The sequence below is a fragment of the Heliangelus exortis genome, chromosome 4 (assembly GCF_036169615.1).
Source record: "Heliangelus exortis chromosome 4, bHelExo1.hap1, whole genome shotgun sequence".
NCBI lineage: Eukaryota > Metazoa > Chordata > Aves > Apodiformes > Trochilidae > Heliangelus > Heliangelus exortis.
The window spans coordinates 11,253,826-11,262,642 of NC_092425.1; positions in this window are offsets into that span (position 1 = coordinate 11,253,826).

An 8,817-nucleotide genomic window follows, 5' to 3' on the forward strand; every position below is an offset into this window, starting at 1 on the left:
CCTTCCATTCTATGAGGGTGGGAGGAGCCCACCTGCCCCTGCTCCAGGAGAGTATCCCTTGGTGTGTTGGCAGATCCCACACTGCAGTGTGGAAGGTCACCTCCATCTCCATCTGTGGTCCCACTCCAGTGCCAGCAGGATGCAGCCTGGTGTAGGTGATTATCACAGCCAGGCACCCAGTGGGTGCAGAGAGAGCTCATTACACTTCTGGGAGGAGTTTCAGACTTGCTTTTGCTCTGTGATTCATAATGAAAATAAAATTAAATGGAACAGATTATCCACAGAAAGGAAAGAGTCCCAGCAACTGAGATCCCAGATGTTGCTGAGGTCCCTGGTGCTGCCACCACTGAGAAGCTTGGTGGTGCTGCCTTCTGCAAGCCAGGACTTCCCTAGGATTAAAGGAAATATTTACTTTTTGACGCATTGTAAAATTATGGCAAAAATTTATTTTGCTGGGAAAGCCCTGAAGTTTCAATCATCCCCCCTAGCTTGCTGAGCAGGTCCATGGAGTGCCCTGTGGGGCTGGTGCAGAAGCCCCCATCTCCCAGCAAGTGCGCAGTCAAAATGAGACCATTTCTTTGGCTCAGTGTTTCCCCTGCTGGGTTTGTCTTACCTAGAAATCTCCTAATATGAAAAAAAAAATATTCATGTACAGGGAGGCAAACCACTGGGGAGCAATCCTGGGGGTTTTGGGGATGAGCAGGTTGCTGCTGAGTGCTATAGCTGGGAGCCATGAGCATCCAGGAAGGATCCAGCCTGCACCAACCCATTGTGGGGCCAGCACCCAGTAGCCTACAGCTGGAAGGAAGCAAGTACAGCACAAAATTGCCTCCAGTCTCTCTTTTGTGGTCCCAGGGTATCACCAGCCACCTAAAGCTGTAAGTGGTTTCTTTGAGTGCTTACAGAAAGGTATAAGTTAAAAGTTGGTGTGCATAATCAGGAAAACCAATATACCAGGTGGAAATAACCAACTTCAGTTATGATTCAACTTGAATTTCTATTACATGAAGAATTTTTGAATTATGGAGCAATTTGCAAAGTCAGCAAAAAAAATGTGGTGCATGTCAGCTGAAGGGGAGATAGACAAATTTATGGAAAATGAGGAAACCTGAGAGATAGCCACTGGCTATATTTATGTGGCTGGGAATAGATGCTGAGATATCAATTTGTCTGTATTACTTACTGTCCTACTAATGTAGGTTTAGATGGACCTTTGCTTCTGGCTCTGACATACCTATGCTTTGGTAAAAAACAATTGCTTCCATAATACAGGAAGAAGCAATGGAATGATAAAATCTAGCTGCACTGGAAACAAGCTTTCTGTATGCAACTTGTGGTTTGCTGACCATTTTCTTAGACTTAATCTTCTTTCTACAGAAGGGATTTTTTGGCAGCTCTGGTGATTCTGCATTATGTTTGTGTGTGTTTTGCTGTAGGGCATAACCTTCTTTAGTTCCTAGTTTCACCACAAAGTATGGAACAAGTAAATATGAGTGGATGTAAAGTGTACACACACAGATGCTTATAGACATACAAATATTTGTATGCCTAGCACTAGGTATTTGGGAAACCAGATGATAACAGATGGTTCTGTGATGCTGTGTGCATCCTACAGACTACCAAAGGCAATTTTGTAGTGTGCATATGCTTAAAGATGTTTAAAGGAAACCTTCAGAGACTGCAGCATACCATTTTTTTGTTATATTGACTTTCTGTTTAGTTGTCTGTGTTTTTTAATGCAGCCTGTCTTAATTCTTTTGGTTTCAAGCCTTGCTCTTGTATGACTACAAATGAAGCAGGAGCTCTCTTGTCTTGGCCCATCATCCTTAGGTAAATTCATAGGTTTTGGGTGCTCTGGTCCACTTCAAGCCAGTCCTTCTGCTGCAAGGACAGAGGTGCCATGGCCCTGGCCAGGCCAGCAGGAAGCATCCAAGTGGTGTATCTGAACCTGAACACTAACCCAGACCTCAGGCTCCATGTAGAATGTCAGTGTCACCTCCTGAGAACAGAAAGGGTTTGTGTTATCAGGTCTCACCTCAGATAAAGCTGTCTGCATACTGGGTAGCGTGGAGCTCCTTGGGGAGGGTCAAGTGTACTCTGAATTCTCATGCAAAATATTATGAAAATAACAACTTTGCTTATGGTGACTGGGCATTAGAGTTGGAGAGTTCTCCCAGAGATATTAAACCTTTCCTTCCATAGTGCTCCTTGGAGGGGTGCTTAGAAATACTCTTCAGGGATGTATATTCAACACAGACCTTGGTTTTTATTCTTTTTTGTTAACCAATTATTAGTTTTTGAGAAAGAGATTATGAAATACCATTGACTGATTTCTGAACATTGCAATACAAGGTGTTTTTTTTTTCCATCCAAGACAATAAAATGTATTGCAAGTGCCTTTTTTAATGAAAGAGAAAGCAAGGCCTTCACGTCCTGCAACATCTGCTGGGAACATAATCTAAATTGAAAACGTATGCTGTTCTTGTGGGGAGGGAGAGGTCTTCCAGTGACAGGAAATATCCAAAAAAGTTAATGCTGAAATCAGGAAAAAATAATGCATGACATCAGGAGAATGAACACACAACTTTTCTTTCCTTTTTTTTGTTTGCTTTTATTTTATTTTAATTTTTATTCTTGCTGGGGGCAGGGAGGTAGGGTGTATGGTAGGTGGAAATAGCCAAAGACAAGAGAGGCATGAGGGAAGCTGGGAAGCAGGAATATCTGTGTATTGACACAACTGTTTATTTGCTCCTGGCACAAATAAATCCCTATATATATTCCCTGTAGCATTTTCTTATTTATAAAGATGGAAAGCCTAATCTGTTGCCAAAACCCATTATCCCTCAACTTGAGCCAGGCAGTATATCTTGCTTATTGAATCAGGGAATACTGTGTGGTTTATGAAGACAGAAGGAAAGAAAGTTACTTGCCCTGTTTATTAGTGTGTGTAGTTACCACCACTACCAAAATGTGAGAGTTCATACTTTAGCCATGGCAGAACTCAGCAAAGCATTCAACTTGTGCAGAGCATTCAACACTGTCCCACCAGACATTCTGATCTCTAAACTGGAACAATATGGATTTGATGGATGGACCAACTCATTGGATAGGGAACTGGCTGGATGGCAGCACCCAGAGTTGTAATCAATGGCTCAGTGTCCTCATGGAGATGTCTGATGAGTGGAGTTCCTCAGGGGTTGGTAGTGGGACCAGTGCTGTTTAACATCTTTGTCAGTGACATAGACATTGGAATCAAGTGCACCCACAGCAAGTTTGCTGACGACACCAGACTGTGTGGTGAATTCAACACTCTGGAGGGAAGGGATGCTATCCAGAGGGACCTTGGCAGGCTTGAGAAGTGGGCTCATGCAAAGTGCATGAGGTTCAACAAGGCCAAGTGCAAGGTTCTGCACCTGGGTTGAGGCCATGCACCAATACAGATTGGTGGGCAGCCCTGAGGAGAAGGGCTTGGGGGTGATGGTGAATGAGAAGCTTAACATGGGCTGTCAAAGTGCACTTGCAGCCCATAAAACCAACCATGTCCTGGGCTGCACCAAAAGAAGCATGGCCAGCAGGCCAGGGGAGGTAATTCTTTCCCTATACTCTGCTCTTGTGAGACCCCACCTTAAGTACTGTGTCCAGTTCTGGAGTCCCTAACATAAGAAGGACCCAGAGCTCCTTAAGTGTGTCCAGAGGAGAGACACTAAAATGATCAGAGGGTTGGAGCACCTCCCCTATGTAGATAGGCTGAGGAAGTTGGGGTTGTTCAGCTTGGAGAAAAGGAGGCTCTGAGGTGACCTTGTGGTGGCTTTCCAATACCTGAAGGGGGCCTGCAAGAAAGCTGGGGTAGAGGTTTTTGCACGGGTGTGTAGTGAGATGATGAGGGGGCAATGGTTTAAAACTCAAAGAGGGGAGATTTACATTAGATATTAGGATGAAGTTCTTTTCTATGAGGGTGGTGAGACAGTGGAACAGGTTGCCCGGGGATGTTGTGGCTGCCCCCTCCCTGGAAGTGTTCAAGGCCAAGTTGGATGGGGCCTTGAGCAACCTGATCCAGTGGGAGGTGTCCCTGCCCATAGCAGGGGTTTTGGAACTATGTGATCTTTAAAGTCCCTTCCAACCCTAGCTATTCTATGATTCTAAATATGTAAGTAATATCTAATGAAAAATAGTTAAATTGCTCTGTATTCTACCACCTGTGAGGAGGTGCAATGGTTTTGTGATGGGATACACAGCATTTTCAAATGCTTCTGGTTTTGGTGTATCATGTGAGCACTGGTTAGCTTGATTGTTACCTGTGCTAATTTTGAAAACCTTTCCTTCATATGCTTTATGCCTTGCCTGAGCTCAAGCATCTCTAAGTACTTCCAGTCTCCTCATAAATACACCTTTGTATTCTGCCTAATATATAAACATCACGACCCATGTCTGAGAATGTTGGGAATTTTATTAGGTTCATAAAGTTTTAGTTGCGGTCTAGCCCAATGGGTCCAAAATAAATAAACACAGAGAGCAAAAAGAGTAACAATTTCGTACCTATTTCTTCTGCTCCCCCTGGAGAGTTTCCCCAGTACCAGTGAAGTACTTGCCACTGTGGTTTCTGTGGCTTGCTATCAAAGTATCTGCAAGCCAGAAAGCAAGAGGCAGATGCAGAGAGGAAAGTCAGGAAAAACAACTTAACTCACTGCTCTTTGTACCCTTCAATGGTTTCCTTGGTCTCTTTCCACTTTGAGGATTGTGAAAAAAAATACAAATAATTATAACAGATTTGTGACAGCCACATTCCCTCTATTGCTCCTCTGAGAGAGGCTACTTGGTTGGGACAGCATCCCAAGCCCTACGGATGGAGCAAGTCAACAACCAGCATGGCAGGATGGAAGCATCTCTTTTAAACAAAAGCTGTGACTCTGGGGCTGAGATTTGCAGTCTGGAGAGGCCCTTTCTCTGGCACTGCACAGAGAGCCAATCTCCCTCAGCACTGAGCTTGCTTTGCTTCCAGAAAAATGTCATTGGCAGTTAGGGTGGAAGCAGAGGTACCAAAGCCAGAGATGGTCTTTCCTTCAGGCTCCATAGATGTTTTGGGCATCTCTCAGCAGGGTCACCATGGGTGGGACATACAGGGTACATAGGACAAATACTTATTCCTGCTCCCTTGTGGAAAAGTGCTGCATTATCGTGAGACAAATCTAAGTGCTGTGAAACCATCATGCCCTTTAAAACAATTCTGTTGAGAGCGTTCAACCTGTCAGAAAAACACAGCCCAGCAGACTTCTTAAAAGTCAAAGATCAAAGGATCAGCGAGCCAAGGCTCATATGGGAATCAAAACCATGGCTTAGAGCAGTCTCAAAGCTGAATAAATGATTTTTTACACATCTGTTACAAGAACACCAGAGCCAGAGATAGCACTTTTGTGGGAAGAATTGGGAGGTAAAACTTTAAAGATCGAGTCCCAAAGATCTTTCTGTTTGTTTAAATGCATGACACTCATTCTGTTTCAGTGCTATTGGAAAATTATTTCTGGAATGTAGCAAATGGCATAGTATATGTTACAGGTCCCATTCTTAGCTGCAAAATTTACACTGCACTGGGGAGAACAGAGGCAGTTTTTTATTGTTCAAGAATTTTTATAAAGTGAAAGATATTTTAGATAACTGTAACTGAGCTAAACTACAAACCAAATAAGACCATGCTATTTTTTTTTTCTGAACTCATAGCTATACATCTGACTATTGGGGTTGGTTGGAAATTTCCCAGCAAATCAAAATCTTGTTGGAAGTCTCCCCACAACTTTCCAGGTCCAAGAAATCTTGGAACGCCCTGGATTTGACAAACATCTGCAAGCTCAAAGGGGAGTTCCTGCCAGGTATGGCCAGAGACAGGAGCTGCCAGGCCCTTAAGCCTGGGGTAGATGCATCTGCAAGGATGTTTTCATCTGGGCTGAAGAATGATGATGAGTCTCCCCAGCCTGCTCAGTGGTCAACTCTCCTGGAAAAATTTGGGTTGGATAAGAGCAGACTTTGTACAGGCTCCAAGAGAAGGATGGACACACACGGATCCCAGGAGGAGATAAGGTGTCTTCCTTCAGCAGGGTGTAGATGGTTAGACCTTATGTGCTTGTCTCACTGCTGTGCTCTTGCTGGTTTCCATTGCCTCCTGCTTATTCTGCTGGTTCCTGGCATCCAGGTTTCCAGAGAAAGGAAACTGGATGCAGGAGGGAGCAAGTGCCCTCCCAGGGCCCTTGAGGCATGGGAGGTGAGGAGTGGTGTTCTCGCTTCACCCTTGGCCCAGCTCCTGGGAGGGAGGGAGGAGGTGGGAGGAGAGGTCAGACAGCCCCTAGCTCTGGGGTTGGCACTCCCCTTGTCCCCACCCAGTTGACTGATGGCCAGCCAGGTGTCCCTGTGGGCTGGCAAGACTCTGTGGATCCCCAGTGAGCTTGTAACCATAGCTATAAAACCTTCTGTATCTCCCACCATTTCCCCCCCCCCTGCTTTCTTTTTATAATGCAAGTGCAAAAGCCCAAAATGACTAATGTTCTTTCCAAGGCAATGACCACAAAACAGAGAATCAAGCCCACAGAAATGCTTTCTTTTAAAAATTACTCACATTTCATCAAACTTTGCTTATACCAAGGTGACACAGCCAAACCCACTGATGGTTCAGCTATGTGGCTTGTGAAACGCAACTGCATTAACAAAGCTGCTCTCAGATGTAGAGCAACGGTTTTCATCTTTGTTAAAATACCACATTGCTACTCCATTCCTAGCCTGTCAGCATCACTTCTCACTGGCCCTTCTGCCTGTCCCACTGGAAATTTAGACACATGTTGCCAATATCTCTAGAGCTGTATGAGCTAAATATTCACCCCAGAATGCCTTAAAGGCTGCTTCTTTGCTCTTCCTTTTTGAGAAACCTAACTAAATCTCGCTCTAGTGCGAGTTCCTTTTTTCTTTTACTATGCTGTATTTCATTTCATCCTACACAGTGACAGTTGGCAGGCAGCTACCCAAAACTTGTCCTCTTAAAAAGGGAAAACAGTGAAAAGAGAGGGTGTCTCTGGAGGGAGATCATGCCCTGCCTCAGCTGCTCGCTCATGCAAGACAAATTTTTCAAGCCCAGCAGCTGGATGGGAACATGAGTGTCTTTTGTGCCCTTGGAAACACCTTCTTTGCTATTCAGGTATTTGGAAACTCAGCTTCCACTGCTGCAAGGGTCTCTAGGGACTGGTTTCACCTGAATGAGTTAATCGTCAGTGCTGTTACACACTCAGGGGTGGGATACAGGTCCATCCCCCCATGGAGTACTGAAGTTTAAAGACAGGGGCCAATTTCTTCCACACTGCCCTGACTGAATCTGAACAGTCTCTGACAGCTGAAGAGGAGCTTGCACAGAAAGTGAGCAGGATATGGCAAGTGGTTTTGTTGTTCTGTTTTTGGCAGGTTAGCAAAAAATCCACCTCAGTAGTCCAGTAGAAAGATAAGCAGTTAGATACTTGCTCAACATCTGTGTCCTCAGGGTATCCTTCTTATTAAAACAGCTAACATTTTAGAGCATATAGCTTTTGTGGCAGCTGTGAATGGTAAGGCTGAGGTTATTACATATAGCAACTGCTGCAAGGCTCGACAAAAATAATGGCTGGCTGCAAAAGCCAGAAAGTTCTATAAATTGTGCAGGTAAGTGGAGGTCATCAGGGCTTAGGGGATGCAGGATGTGTGCCATAAGGACCACAGACCATATGGGGAGAGGCAGGGAAGGCTTAAGATCATTGGCAGAGCAGCTCAGCTCTTCCCTGAGGATGTGCTGGCACTGAAAGTCTGGAAGCAGAGCCTGGAAGCAGAGTGCGTGCACAGTTTGGATGCTTTGATACAGTTCTCAGGATCAGCAAGTGCTTGATGCTATCTGTGTTTCCAGTCTCATCCTTGCCTCCAATGTATAAGAAATCATAGAATCTCAGGGACTGGAGACAACTGGCTTTTACAGTAGCCTCTAATGAAGGTGACATTCTTCCTTCACAGAGGTGTCTTTTTAAAGCAGAAGCCAAAGCAGATGCATACAGTTGTGTCCTGCTTCAAAGTGTGCTGTAAAAAACCTGAACTAAGCTGAACAGTTTGGATGACATATTTTTGCCATTGAATACTTTACATCAGCTAATACAGCTATGAGAACAAATTTAGGTACTGGAAGAAGTTGCCCATAGAATATTTAACAGGAACCAAAGGGTGGATTTCTGTTGAAAGCAATGGGCTGAAATTCAGGAGAAAATGTTCAGCTTCTGTCTTCTCCACAGGCTTCCTTTGTGCCTTCGTTTTTCACCTGTGAAACAAGGAATCAGGGTAGTGTGGGGGGAACCATGTCCTTACAATTTAAGACTTAATTTAAGGTTTTGGTGAAGCAAGCACTGGCATTTATCACAGTTCCAATGACAAACACCTGTCCAAATAGCACACAAATGCTAAGGTGATGGAAACAGCATTTTTGCATAAGTAGATGTGTTTTCCTGTAAGTAGAACAGAAACCATCAATAGCTGTGATGTCATTATCTCAATGCAGTCAAACAGAGGTGCATTTTATTGTAGGAGAAATACGTCCAAACTTTGTCTTTAGTTTTTTATTTAATGAGTGGTTAGAATCATCAAAGTATACAAAAGCAGATTGGAAAGGTGTCTGCAGGTCATCTGGATGCCACACAGAAAGCAGACCTGGCTTCCCAGTTAGATGAGGTTTCCCAAGGCTGTGTTCAGTGAAGCTTTGCATCTCTCTGAGAACAAGGATACTGCAGCCTCTCTGGACAAGCCCTTCCTATGACCAACCAACCCTGT